At 42.7% G+C, this 15,459-nt stretch overlaps 1 protein-coding gene across 3 annotated transcripts in view; it reads right to left on the reverse strand.

Moving 5' to 3' along the window:
* The window catches only part of EFCAB2 (EF-hand calcium binding domain 2), a 37,134-nt gene that overhangs the window by 17,714 nt on the left and 3,961 nt on the right, over positions 1 to 15,459 (reverse strand). The gene's annotated exons all lie outside the window — the stretch shown is intronic.

Below are 15,459 nucleotides of genomic sequence, written 5' to 3' on the forward strand. Positions count from 1 at the left end.
AATCTTGCCTGTGTCAAGAGGGCTGTCAAAGAAAGGTCTTGAAATGAGATTAAACTGATGTTTAATCTAAGTACTAGATAATCTATATTTCTTCCAAGAACTGAGAGGAAGTTATGATTAAGAGCCATACCCACCAAAGAAAACATAATATACTGTAGTCCTCTCAAAGACTCCCTGTGAGATGAGTAACAGGAGATGAGCTATTGCCTAAATCTCTCATCCTTGCTCTGGGAATGAAAGCCAAAGATGTTCAACGCAGTTCCGGATGGCAAAGCTAGTTATTTGAAGACTTCTATGATTCACTCTAAACTTCTCTCCAGGAGGGAGAAAAAGATGGATCCCGGCTCTAGGGTAAGTAATGGATAAAGGTTTAAAATTACACCTCCAAGAAGGGCATCAAGAGATCAGACATGCAGTTAACTCAGCAGATGTGATGCTCTCATGTACTAAAATCTTTTGGTACAAGGAGACTCATTCCATGGGTATATCGACTAGTTTCACGTTGCCCCATGGAGCAATGTTTTAGCAGTTTTCAGGACAGAAATATCTACACTGATTGAATAAAAGATTTTACTCACTTATTCTACTAAGTAGATAAACAATATATAATATCAAAGATAAAATTATCTGATTAATTCTAATGGATTGAATAAATAACTTATTTAAAATATTAATTTATTAATTTCAATCATAATTTAAACCTATTGTGCCAAAAAAAGATGCCAATACATACAACTACTTATTCCCTCAAGTGTGTCCTGCAGGAATGATAAAGTATTTCCATTTTTATGCTGCTAAAATGCTTCAGAGACTTGGGTGGGTTTTTTTCTCATTTTCACGTTCTCATTTATTTTCCTACCACATATGCAATAAGAAGGCAGAATGTCTTAAAATCCATTCCTAAGGTACATTAACTGGAAAGTGTACTGAATATTACTTTTCCTTCCTGTAGTGTCCCTTGCTACTTTCCCAGTTTGTTTAGCATGAACTAGATAAAGCTCTAGGTGCTGCCAGTTAAGTAAGACTGCCAGGGAGCTGGGACTCCCAGATTAATTCTGGTGGCTCTTTCAGACCGAATTGTTCTTCTTCAGCTTATCCAGACAGTTCCCCAGCACTCTGAGGCCCATTTGAAGCCAGTCCTTAAGCAGCATACCTGCCTCAGTTGTGCCATCTCTTCTTTAAAGACCACAGCTTCAGTCTTTTCAGGGAACAGGAGTAAATAAATAGATGTGGCTTTGCCACACTTGAGGAATGAGCAATTTTTTAAAGTGATTTCTAGTTGATATGATTTGCCAGATTGTACCATTTTTTTAACTGTAGGAGCTTGCTTTTTTTTCTTCCTCAGGGCCAGTAGCTCTGATGGTTCAAAAATACAATCCTTCCTTTCACTGAAGTGAAGTGCAGAAAAAAGTGGTATCAAAGGAACAGGCAGGCCAACATGAAATAACCACCTAAAATGATGGGGAGCAGCGTCTGTCCTCCGCTCAGAGGAAAAAATTCAGTCCCAATACAGCCAGAAGAACCTATTTACACTATGTGATACTCTGAAACTCTTTTTGCACTATATAAAGAGTAAAATGAAGGGCTGGTTTGTAGAAGCGACAGTGGGCTTGATCAACACACCTGAAACATTAATCTTTATAAACATTAATCTAGGTACACTTTAATAAATATAGTGATTTCATATTTAAACTCCTCTATGCATGTGGGCACCTTGTTAATTATTCCATCCTCTCTTCATGGTACTATATTATGGTTACAAGTAGGTGTGAGGAAACTCCTGAGGTCTCTGGTGACAGGAATCCTTTGTCATCGGGGCTGTCTTACTGAACTGGTCAGTCTGAAAGGACAAGCGCTGCAACTAGGTAACCCTAACTCAGTGACAGACAGTTTGAGAGCAATGTATATGTTGTTGTTTTAGTGTAATGTATATGTTGTTGTTCTGGTTTTATTTAAAAGTGTTGTTATCAGCAGCTCTGTTGTAGATCTCTCCATACACTAAGCAAGGCTATCAGCAGGAAATACAGAACTGTACAGTGGCTGTGTACTCCAGCACCATCTCTTCTCTTTCCCACTAGCCATTATTTCAACCAAAAGTAGGCAGCAAGCTTGGTGCCATCAGTTGAAAAACGGAACAGGTTGCAAAGACTTAAATGAAAAAGAAGGAAGACTTTTAAGATGGGAGTAGACACGAGAGGGGACATGACCGTGAAGGTAGCCACATGAGAAAATGTGAGTATTAAAGCCCCCTGCAATCTCCACTCAGCTTCAGCAAACCTGTTTCTGCTCCAGATCCAAGCTATGGTATTTAACCACCCTCCCCACATTGCTCCAACACTCTTTCATAAAGCCCCTATGACCATCCTTTGCAAATCCTAGTTCTTCCCATCATCTCCAAAATCACAGTTAATATTCTCTGTCTTGCCATACAGTGTCAATCAAAAAAGAAAGGTGAGAAGTTGGTTGACCTATGGGGAATCTCTGAGACAGCCAGAGGTGGAGAAGGTACAAAAAAGTAAGTAAGTGTGAGGTGCCTGCTTAAAAACTGAGCCTACTGCATGATGAAAATGTAATAATTTTATATTATATTTTATATGTTCAATTTATATTTTTAATATTAAAAAAATGGTAAAATGTTTGGCCAACAAGCAGAAGTAGGCAAACAGACTTCAGCCCTTACAGCTTTAATATGGAGTCAAAATCTTAAAAATGTGTCAAGATGCAGGAACAGCTCCCCATTAAGAATGGAAACTGGTGCTATTCCTGAAGAACACCATGGTCCCTTTAAAGATAATTCCCAATCTATAATCTAGGTGTATGGGGCAAATGGATGAAAGGGATTAACTAAAAAAGTAAGAGATTTGTCTCTGATGTATATAGCCACTCTTTCATCTGACCTTGTCAAAGATACTTCACAAAACCATTAATGGAAATAAGGGCATAAGAACGGGGCGAGGAAATCTGGCTGCAGTTCTAATAAGAAATGTACAATGTATATTTGCTTAAATATAGAGAAAAAAAAAACAGTAAGAGACTTCACAACCGCAACTCTGAGGAGGTTATAAATTAGCTGGAATGAGATCTAATCAGTTTTTTAAGTGTTAATGGGACCATTAGCTAGGTTAATATACTGAAAAGCAGTCACAGTACTGAGCACTATCAGCACAGGTAAAATCTTCAACACCCTCAAATCAGTGCATTGGTTTTATCAAGACAGGGAGTTTCCAGAACAAAAAAGGAAAGCCAGTGTGGTGTCATAAGAGGAATTCCTGGTGATCTCTTCCCTAACTCCAAAGGAAAGGATACAACACCCTAAATCATTCTGCAACAAATGTTTGTGTTGCCTTCATCTTAACTGCAGGGATCTTGATCGACTTAAAAAGAATTCAGAAACCTTGCCCTCCCAAAAGAAAAAAACCTTACAGCATTTAACTAATTTTATTTTAAGAAAATTACTGAAGACAAGACATACAGGGGGAGAACGGTCCTGGGGCCATTTGCATCTGACTTATTGGCAAGACCTTTTTGCTCTGTAGAAGAAAAGGCATACATTAGATTTTTTTCTAGTGACCTTCTTAATTCCAGAGGAAGCTTAATGTACAGTCAGCTCAACATGATGAAACAGTAATAGCATGCTGTGCCCTAAAAATATTGAGGCAAGAGAATTATTTTCTTCTCTTCTATGCACCTCCTATAGCATGTATGATATTAATATATTAGACACCACAGAAGAAAGGAATAATATGATTAAGATGTAAGCTTGCAGAATATGCAATGTTGTTTTTTTGTGTTTGTGGTACTTAAGGAAAATGCTCATTGAAAATTCTTCATTCTGGAAAGGCAAACATGCGAAATTTGAAGAAAAACAAGATGTTTATAAAGAAACTTGATTCCTCAAAAGAAGGGAGAAACCCATTCCTGAACCGCAAACTAAAGTTGACACAAAGTATTGATGGCATCAGTGGGAAATGTATCACCTGAGTTTAGCCATTTGGATCAAATGAAGAAATAAAAGGTGAAATTTGGCATAGGCCAGTTCCCAAGAAATGACAAGGCTAAGGTCTTCACTGACAGTGTACCTACTCCAATTTGCACATTCAAGCTATGGATAATGTTTCTCTCCTGAATGAGAAGTTTCCCATGTTATCACAGATACTTAGGTAATCTGACTTGCAGTCTGCTTCATGTAAAAGAATACCAAAACTTAATTGGTTCCTGCAGAGGTCACTTTCAAGCATTCTCCAAGAAGAAAAATTAAGTCTCAAGAACAGCAAAAGCTTTGTTTTTCCATGTTTTTCAGCATTGTTGGGAACCAGCTGTACCATTGCTCCCTATTGTTTATGTTTGTCACAGCACACAGCATGTGGAAATTAGATAAACAAGCAGATCACATCATCAGTGTTAATCAACAAAACCAGAACCCTACACTCATCATCATGTATATGAGCAACCCTGGCCTAAGAACATAACCTCATCCTATTGTCATATCTCTTCTCCTAATGGTAGTACATGTGAGAGCTGAAAAATTACCTGGTTGTTTCCAACACAGTAACTGCCTTATAGAAAACTAATAGAGAATAAAAATAAAGGGACTATATTTAAAAACAGATACACAGAATGGAGCTCTTAGAGCAGAGCAATCTGAACAATCTTTGCGTAGCCCCACGGCACATGGTGCAAACCACCATGAGAACAAAACGACCAGCAGAAAATAGGAGTTTAGAAAAAACAGTTAATTAATTTTATGTCTGATAATAAAATACAGGCTGTCAGTTTGATGACAGCTGTGGAAAAGTTAACCGCAAAAGCTACTTTAAATTCTGATACAAAAATACTAAACACTATTAAGCCTCTTTGTCTTCTTTACATAAGACAATTGTAACATGGACAAAATACATAATAAAGAGATGTAAAAAAGTAAGCACTACCTTGACTGAAGCTTTGGCTATAGAAATTAGATTATCTTATAGAATTATGGTAGTAATGAAAAATAAAGAGTTTAATTTAACCATAATGGAAATATTTTGGTTATTATAGTTAGAAGTTGATAAATATTTAGTTATCACAGAAACATGGTGGGATGGCTCCTATGACTGGAGTGTTGGAATGGAAGGTTACAGGCTCTTTAGAAAAGACAGGCCCAGCAGGCGGGGAGGGGGAGTTGCTATTTATGTTAGGGACAGGCTGGAGAGTATGGAACTCTGTCGAGGGACAGGTGAGCAGTTTACAGAGAGTTTGTGAGTCAGGGTTAAAGGGAGAACAGCCGTGGGAGACATTACTGTGGGGATCTGTTACAGAACACCTGATCAAGAGGACTCTGTGGATTAAGCGCTCTATAGACAGATAAGAACAGCCTCTTGCTTGCAGGCCCTTGTCCTCATGGGGGACTTCAACCACCCTGCTATTTCTTGGAGGGGCGGTATGGCCTGGCACAAACAATCCAGGAGGTTCCACGATTGTGTGGAAGACAACTTCCTTCTGCAAGTAATAGAGGAGCCGACAAGGAGAGGTGCCATGCTTGACCTCGTGCTTACCAACAGGGAAGGGCTTGTTGAGAATGTGGTACTCCAGGGCAGCCTTGGATGCAGCGATCACGAGATGGTCGAATTTGAGCTCCCCAGGAGAGTGAGAAGAGCGTGTAGCAAGCTCACTGCCCTGGACTTCAAGAGAGCAGACTTTGGCCTCTTCAGGAGCCTGCTTAGTCAGGTTCCATGGGATATAGCCCTGGAGGGCAGGGGGGGCCAAGACTCTTGGTTGATACTCAAGGATCACCTGCTACAAGCTCAGGAGTGCTGCATCCCAACTAGAAGGAAGTGCGGGAGGAGGGCCAGGAGACCTCCTTGGATGGATAAAGAGCTGCTGAGGAAACTCGGAGGGGGGAAAGAGGCTTATAAAAGGTGGAAGCAAGGACAGGCAGCCTGGGAAGAGTACAGGGATATTGTCTGGGAAGCTAGGGACCAGGTTAGGAAAGCTAAGGCTCAGTTAGAATTAAACTTGGACAGGGATGTTAAGGATAACAGGAAGGGATTCTACAGGTACATTGCGGATAAAAGACAGACTAGGGACAAAGTGGGCCCTCTACAGGAGCTATCAGAAGAACTGGCTACACAGGATATGGAAAAGGCTGAGGTTCTGAATGACTTCTTTGCCTCAGTCTTCACTGGCAAAGGCTCTGACTGCACCACCCAAGTCTTAGAAAGTAGACGCAGGGAACTGTGAGAATGAAGACCTTGGGCCCACTGTAGCAGAGGATCTGGTTCAAGACCATCGTAAGAACCTGAACGTGCACAAGTCCATGGGACCTGATGAAATCCATCCACGGGTCCTGAAGGAGCTGGCAAATGAAGTTGCTAAGCCACTGGCCATCGTATTTGAAAAATCATGGCAATCAGGTGAAGTTCCCGATGACTGGAAAAAGGGCAGTATAACCCCCATTTTCAAGAAGGGGAAAATGGAAGACCCGGGGAATTACAGACCAGTCAGTCTCACCTCTGTGCCTGGCAAAACCTTGGAGCACATTCTCCTGGAAGGCATGCTAAGGCACATGAAAAACAACAAGGTGCTTGGTGACAGCCAGCATGGCTTCACTAAGGGGAAAGCCTGCCTGACCAATTTGGTGGCCTTCTATGATGGGGCTACAGAATTGATGGACAGGGGTAAAAGCAGTTGATGTCATCTACCTGGACTTGTGCAAAGTGTTTGACACTGTCCCACACAACATCCTTCTCTCTAAACTAGAGAGATATCAATTTGATGGATGGACCACTTGGTGGATAAAGAACTGGCTGGGTGGCCGCACACAAAGAGTTGTGGTCAATGGCTCAATGTCCGGCTGGAGACCGGTAACGAGTGGTGTCCCTCAGGGATCGGTGTGGGGACCGGTCTTGTTCAACATCTTCACTGCTGACATGGACAGTGGGATTGAGTGCGCCCTCAGCAAGTTTGCCGATGACACTAAGCTGTGTGGTCCGGTTGATATGCTGGAGGGAAGGGATGCCATCCAGAGGGACCTTGACACGCTTGTGAGGTGGGCTGATGCCAACCTTATGAAGTTCAACCATGACAAGTGCAAGGTCCTACACCTGGGTCGGAGCAATCCCAGGCACAGCTACAGACTGGGCAAAGAAGAGATTCAGAGCGGCCCTGCAGAGAAGGACTTGGGGGTGCTGGTTGATGAGAAAATGAACATGAGCCGGCTTCAGTGTGCGCTCGCAGCCCAGAAAGCCAACCGTATCCTGGGCTGCAGCAAAAGAAGCGTGACCAGCAGGTCGAAGGAGGTGATCCTGCCCCTCTACTCTGCTCTTGTGAGACCTCACCTGGAGTATTGTGTGCAGTTCTGGTGTCCTCAACATAAAAAGGACATGGAACTGTTGGAACAAGCCCAGAGGAGGGCCATGAGGATGATCACAGAATAGGGCAGGGACACCACACTAAACCAAGTCACCCAAGGCTCTGACCAACCTGGCCTCGATCACCGCCAGGGTTTAGGGGTCTGGAGCACCTCCCATATGAAGACAGGCTGAGGAAGTTGGGGCTGTTCAGCCTGGAGAAGAGAAGGCTGCGTGGAGACCTCATAGCAGCCTTCCAGTACCTGAAGGGGGCCTATAGGGATGCTGGGGAGGCACTCTTTGTCAGGGACTGTAGTGGCAGGACAAGGGGTAACGGGTTAAAACTTAAACAGGGGAAGTTTAGATTGGCTATAAGGAGGAAGTTCTTTACTGTAAGGGTGGGGAGGCACTGGAATGTGTTGCCCAGGGAAGCTGTGAATGCTGGGTGAGATGGTTTAGTGTGAGGTGTCCCTGCCCATGGCAGGGGGGTTGGAACTAGATGACCTTAAGGTCCTTTCCAACCCTAACTATTCTATGATTGTCTGATAAATGCATTAAAGACTTTCAAAAATGACGTAACAACTGTGTATTTCAACCTCAAAGTTGAAAAATGCAACAATATACTAATATGCAAAATACGTCCAGTTTGTGCAACTAATGGAGCTAGAAGTTGCCAGTAACTTTTGTTGATGAAACAAGATATCCTGGATATTATCCTAGGCTTTGATTCTTCAGTAGGTGGCATTTTAAATGCCATGGCATTCTAATTTACCATAGATTCAGATGTTTTAATTCACGTGGGAACAAAAACTAACAAAACTAATGGAGCAACTAACAAACTAACTCAACTGTTGAGAAACAAAATGTAGAAACTACTGCTGCTTTGATAAACAGGCAAGATTGTAGTTGCTCATAAAAGTCTTTATCTAACTGACACCATAACATGGAACAAAACAGGCCACATCAAGCTAGGAAAGAAGCCATTAACAGTCTATGCCTTTCACCACCTAGTATATACAAAGGTGTTTAAATCCATCCTTCACACTGCGTCCAAAACACGGTTCATATTAAAGTGTCACTAATTTGAAAGGGAATATCCACCATTCATGAAGTTCTTGTCCTCATTATCTCTTCCCAGAGGTGTTGGAGTCATGGTAAATCTTAGCTATTGCCCTCCCTTCTGGATCAAATAGGATTCATCAACAGAAAAATACATTTCTTTCCCTCATGGGAAAAGGCCATCAAAGCCATATTAATGCTGTTACTTCTGGTTGCTCTTGCAAGATGCCACTGTTTTGCCTGGTCTGTGCTGGATGAACAGCCCCGACACCGATCCACAGAGATCACTCTGCATCTTCAGTACTTGATAACTCATACCTATCTGCTCTGAGTCATAATGATACAACAGCTTGAACAGCTGCTATGTTAAACCTGCCTCCCACATCCTTACCAGGATCCTGTTCGCTTCCTCTGTCCAGAGCCTGCACTGTGTTTCTTAAAGCCAAGGGATGCAGATGGCAAAGCATGTCAACTTGAAGCCCCAGTGGAACTACAACCACTGCCTGGGCTTGCTGCAGATAATGTATTTGCCTGTGGGAATGGAGAAGGGCAAATTACGAGGGATACCCTTGCTAGCTCTGCAAATTCCTTATCAGATGCTTGCTGTAACACAGAATTGTCCATATGTTGAATGGGACCAATAAACCAATATTTTCTGCATCATTTCCTATGCTATGACCCTTACAGCCTCCCTGTTCCAAGGCTTCTGAAAAAAAAAAAAAAGCATTATTTTTCCCAGTTCCACACAGTTCTTTCTGGAGGTCCTCAGAATGGAGAATTGCAATTTGTTTCAAGGAAATAAAAGGCATAAGGACTTTACACACAAAACACAAGCCAACTTACCCTAAACTTACTCAAACTATTTATAACCAAGCAGAACTTGCAAGTGAAGGGAAGAGGGGCAGAGTTAGCAGTGGCTGAGTGGGACTGGTTCCTAGCAGGAGTCCTGCTAATGGCATACTGTGCTTCTTACAGTCTATACAACTCCAGGGCTCTTCAGGGCTGGACACGTGGCAGGTTTGCTCATGAGGAAGGCGTATGGAAAACAGACTGCGAGTTTTGTGCCATTGAAGACAAAAATCATCAGCATGTGCTGAAGATGTGGTAAGGGATATGACTCTGCCCTTCCTACTACCTGCCTGAGCTCCTTACACAGCAATGAACACAGGCAGAGGTGGCTGACACTGCTTGTCAACTCTGCTCACTTTCCCCTGGAGCACCTCCAGCACAGCACCTATTTGCTCTGGTGAACCTCCCTTCCCAGCTTTGTGCTTTTGGCATCATAATCTTTGCTTCTCTTCATGTGCTGCGTGTGATTAGTCTCTCCCCTGCCCTACAGGCAAGAAAATCCTTCCTTCCTGCTGCTCAAATTGTTCCTGAGCAGCTTGTCAGTGAGGGGAAGTTCAGTCTGCACAATCCTGAGACATACTGGGGAAGGAATGGTTTGCTAGGGAAAAATCCATTCCTTTGCAGGCAGCTAGTCTGGGTGACTCCACACAGGTACCTAACAATCCTTGTCAGTGACAGTACTTTAAGTACCCCAGGAAAAGCTCAACAAAATATGCCTTGATGTTTTTACTGTACATACTCTGTGCATATACGCTGCATCTGCACATATATCTATATATACCGGAGCACCAGTCTTCGTGATCATCAGCAGAGAAGCCTGCAATCCCAGGAAATGACCAAGGAACACTACCTAGCTGTGCTCAGCTGGAGTTCAAACCTGGAGCTCTGTCTGAGGTTTGATGGGTGCTCAATTTTTCCATTTTTTCATTTTTATTTTTTCCAGTGGGGTGATGTGGAAGGAGTCCTTTCTACTGTCACTGCACAGAACAAATTGTGATTTGGTCTGTGTAGGCCAAAGAGGAGAAATGGAGGTGCAGTGGCTGGTTGACTGGCATGACCATGCACCTGGTATGTAGCATGTATCGTGTTCCAGGTCAAACAAATTAAGACGAGACAGACTCTGACGGGGATTCCTGACCCACCGCAAGCTCAGGCAGTTGCCTATAGCAGCACCTAGCTGAGATGGGCTAGTCCAGGCCTTGGAAATGAAAGTATGCAGGCTGGGGTCAGGACCTGGCTACAGCACTAAATTCTCCTGCTGCTGAAGTGTTATGGACCCAGCAGCATGCCCATTAGAAAAAAATGTCAGAAAAGAAAACCACAAGTTGGCCTAATTCAAGTTAAAACTGAAAGACATTCAGACACATTTTCTAGCGAGTAATTTGTAAGCCATGCTACAGCATTCCTCTAACATCTGCAAGGACAAGAGTTCAGTGGAGCCTGTCACCTACTGCCTTGTTGGTACTAGACAGAAGTCCTTCCACTAGGAAATGGCAATGCAGGTTAATTCCTCACATACGCAGCAGCACAGGCAAGTTTTCTGCTCTCTGTTCTGATCAGCCAGGATGACACTGTGCTGGAGGATTACTACGTGTAGGTAGCAGGGAAGTGCACAAGCACATACTTGGCACTCAGCCCTTCTCCAGTTCCACCTTGCTGTTGTTCTGCTGCACTCTAAGGATTGCATGTAGCAATATCTGACCACAGCCCTGAGTTCCACCTGCCATCTCCAACTGTCCCCCTGGCTGTTAGGGATACTGCAGCTAGCACCCAGTGATAAACACATTGCCATGCGACCTCATAGCTCCATCTTGCACCTTTCCCTATAGCTACAGCTTACAGATTTTTATCGCCCCAAGTACAAAGTCTCTCTGAGCTCTGAAACAGTCAATAGTGAGAGCTAATGCCTTGACCTGATCTTCTTAAGCGCCTTATTCCTTGGATCCTAACCCACTGTCACCCCTGTATTAAACAGTGCAGGGTCATGCTGTGAACAGTAACAAACAGCACATTGCCTATGTCCTCTGGAGAATACATAGCACCGTGAAACAGAAGGAATGCATGTGGGGTATGCCCCGTGTATGCCCAAACCTCAGATAAAAAGCAGGGATAACCTCTTAGAACTTGAAAGAATCTGGAGTCATTGTTATTTACAGCAGAAACGCTTGGCAGGCCTCCCAAGCATCTTTTAAAATACAACAGCACCTACCCTGACCATCCATAGTGGTTTCCCTCTTCCCAGCTTTCACACAAGTCTGTCTGCCCACACTTTGTACACTTGTTGCTGCAGAATCCTTGCAGAAAACCCAATTTCTCCCCCCCACACCCTAATATTTGGTCATGCATTGAAACGATATTTTTTTTTTTCTCAAACCTGTTTTGCCTTTTTGCACTTCTTGGGGGGAAGGGTTGGGTGAGACAGTCCTCACGACTCCGGCATGCAGCAGTTACAGGACAGAAAAAACTACTGAGTCCTGGGTCATAAGAATACACATTTTCATCTGATAAGTTGTCAAATATTTTATGTCAAGAGTTGCTGTAACATTTTTAGAGCAACGATCAGGTCACAGGATGAAATGTTCAACTACTGCTCTCAGGACTTGGCCCTATCTTCCCAAGCAGTAGGCCATAGCCATGCTGCTTTAGTTCCACAGGCCTCGCAACTGTTGCGGATTATTCCTTTGGAAGCAGCATGCAATAAGAACTCTTGGGAAGAAACATGTATCCAGATTGGACCTAACAGGTCTTAATAATGACTTACATTTCAGCCAGCCAAGCACAGCATCATTTTGCAGCTACACAAACGGTGGCTGAGGCTGACTTCACAAAAGCCTGGAGCTTCATGAGCCAAAGCAGCAAGCTCTGGATAGTATCACTCACCCTAATATTGGACACAGGTCCAGCTCTGACAGCAAAGCTCTCCTTCTTCTAGCTGGTGTCCACAGACAAGCTGCCAAATATTTGCCATTGCAAACAACCGACACTGAGAGTAGTGGAACGCCATGCCTTGTGGAACTAACTTGCAGAAGGCTGTGGGGAAATCATTTCCTTTTGATATAAAGATCATCTCTTCTGAGCAGAGGATCTGGAGATATGCCTCCAGTCACCCAAAGCAAGCAAGAAAGTCCCGTCGATGCATAGATCTGGGTTGCCTCCTCTATTCCTGTGATTCACTTATAATATGCAATTAATATCTTTCTTACACTTCTCTTGAAGAAAGTCATGATGCTTTCCTTCCTATAGTGAAATGACAGCACCTGACATTTGTTAACCTGTAAAAAATAATTATGACAACTTTTTTAAAGGCAATATTGGCTGCATGCAGTCTCCCTTTTCATAAGGCAGAGGTAAGCTCAAGCATAAATCTCCATTAAGGACATTTTGCACATCTCTGAAATCCCAACTCTGGCAGTTGTACCAGTCAGCACTTCAGCTGCAGTTCAGAGCTGGCAAAAACAGTAATCTCCACTGTCGCAATTTGTTCCATATCTTTCATCTCAGACACACCTGGGATATAATGAAAGAGTTATGTCTAGCCCATACTTACAGTCTCTTTCATCACTAACAGCAAACTGCCCTGCAAGGATATATAGCTCTCCTGGTGATGCTGAGAGGAAGATGCTGCTGAAAAGGAAGAACATACATAGACTGTGACACTGCAACAAAACGCAACCCATGCTGCTATGCTGTGTGGTCACAGAAGGCATTTGTCTCTGTGTTTTCCTGGACTCTGCACAGTGCTGGCCCCAGAAGCAGACGGCAGAGTCACAAAAGACAATCTGACGCCACAGCCCTGACACATACACATTGCCCCAGGTTCCACCAAAATGCCATAGTGCACAGGGTGCTGTGTGCCCCACAGCAGCAGCTCACTGCCAGTGAGGTGGGATGGCCCCAAAGGGCACTGTGTAACTTGTCACGTGTGGCAGCACCACACACCTCACAAACCAAATATGGCTGCTAGAGTGTCTCTGCACACTGATTGCTCAAGTGGTCAGGAACCAGCGACCAGAATCAAGTGGATATTAGCCCTCTGAGAAGTAATTTATTTTAAACATAAGCCATTATAAGGTTTAACTAGAGCACCACAGTAGTGTTACTAGAATATAGCAGTTTGTAAACCACCTTCTCTTAAAAGAACTGTAACTGCCTACAATGTAATGAGAGAACGAGGGGTTTTAACTACAACTTTTAATACATGCTGTTCATATCACAAACCGTTCAATTTGCCTGACAGGGTCTCAAATGGGTTAAAAAAAAAAGTACATTTTCTAGACTGGTTGCAATTCTATCTACAGTAGCCTGGCATGAGGGCTTTGACCAAGCAAAGGAAAAAGGTTACAGTGAAACAGAACAGCAAGGGATTATCAGGGTTTGCTGCACCTGCTTGATTTTTAAGGAGCTGTCTTGAAAGTATCACTTACGGTGCTAAACAATTTTATATATTGTGAATGAATACTACCCTCCAATTTTCTTTTTGTTTGCCTAAGCATAATATTCTGAATCTGAATAGCATTTCAGCTGACAAATTTAAGTAATTTACATTTATCATCAATGAGGAGTAAGACTTATTTATGTAAGTGTCTGAGGCAGGCTAAGCTAAAGGAGAAAACTGTCAAACAGGAAAGAAAAAAAGGATACAAACTGTTCATAGGTAAATTTCAGAATTCATGTCCAGTTTTCAACCTGATCATAGGCAGGAATGGTCCAGGACCTCCCGTGACCTTACTCCAGCAACACAATAATTCTTACTGGTTTTAAGATGAAACTTGGTAAGCTTGTGAAAGCTACTGTTGTTAACACCTCAACCATACCTCCATGGCAGGAAGAGCAGTAGCAGGATTTGGCTGGGGCAGAGCAGTGGTGTGACCAGCACTTCTGGCTGCACGGCCACCTCCCACCTCGGGGATAAACCCTGAGCACATCTGACAACAGGCTCATGTCAGACCCCTGCTGCCTGAGAGACCATTTCCCTTCCCCAGCCTTTAGCCACCTTTCATTGCCAATAGCAGTGAGTATCTGCTCAGACAAAATAGAGGTACTCCTAAATTGTGAAAAAACCAAACCCAACCCCTCAGATCTGAGAATAATTAGTATGTAGACATGGAAATTCTTAATAACACGTTAACTATTGTTGAAAAGATAAATTTGTGGGAGCTCTCAAGCTCCCTCTCAGCGCTGTGTATGTGCTGGTTGGCATTGTTTAAAAGACAAAAGTTTAAAGACTTTCTGCGAACCAGGCAATTTTTTTATTCAATAAGCTAGAGTAAGAGCCAAACTAAAAAATTGTGCCATTGTATGCACCACGGGAACAAGAAACCTGTCAATCTGCAACTACCTATTCTACATCCATTTGAGATCAACTTTAACTACAGGAGTATAGCCAAGAGGATCTGATCTACAGCCTGTGTTTGTCCATGGGAGAGGGACATAACTTATTTTTTGTTTCACTCTGAAATAAGTGCAAATATTAAACCACACCTTTGATGTCAAGGTGCAAGTTAAACTGCTTTACAGTCTAATAAAAGCTATAAACTTTTCTCCTAGTGTAATTTACAACAGCAGTGTCAACAAGATGATATAAAAATATACAGTGTTCATCTGTAAATTCCACTGTGATAAAACTGATTTCCTAAGTGATTTCATATATTCAGACTTTCTTCTAAAGCTGAAATATTGCTTGCTTGAGCCTTGTGAAAGCTTCTTATTTTTAACAACCCATACAAATTTTGTATTATTTCCCATAAATGAAACACTGCCACTTCTTAAATCAGAGATAATTTGTCTGATGGACTACTTTAGACTGAAGGTTTATTGTAAATGTGACTGTGAAATCCACAGCTTCCGTTCCTTTCAAACATCAATGCTTATTTGCAAACCCCTCAACAATACATTTTTAAATCATCAATATAGCAAGACCCTTAAATGTACTCATGTGCTTAAATGTCATGTGCATCATGTTATCCCATTCAGTGGGATTCCCCAAAGTCATAAAGAGCTTAAGCGCTTTCCCGTGTCAGATTTGAAACTCTCATGTTAATGAAGTGTGCTCTGAGCAGAATTAATGGTTACGGCTGCCTACAGTGCTTATGGCAGCTACTAGGCTCTCCAGGCTTGGACGCGCAACTTCATTAAAACAGAAAGAGCAGCGGCAGCACATTTTCAATATCTCTAGTGATACAGAATCCAGGCGAAGCCATGTGCCATGGAGAAGGAAGGTTCA

Source organism: Lathamus discolor, chromosome 5, assembly GCF_037157495.1.
Source record: "Lathamus discolor isolate bLatDis1 chromosome 5, bLatDis1.hap1, whole genome shotgun sequence".
Lineage (NCBI taxonomy): Eukaryota > Metazoa > Chordata > Aves > Psittaciformes > Psittacidae > Lathamus > Lathamus discolor.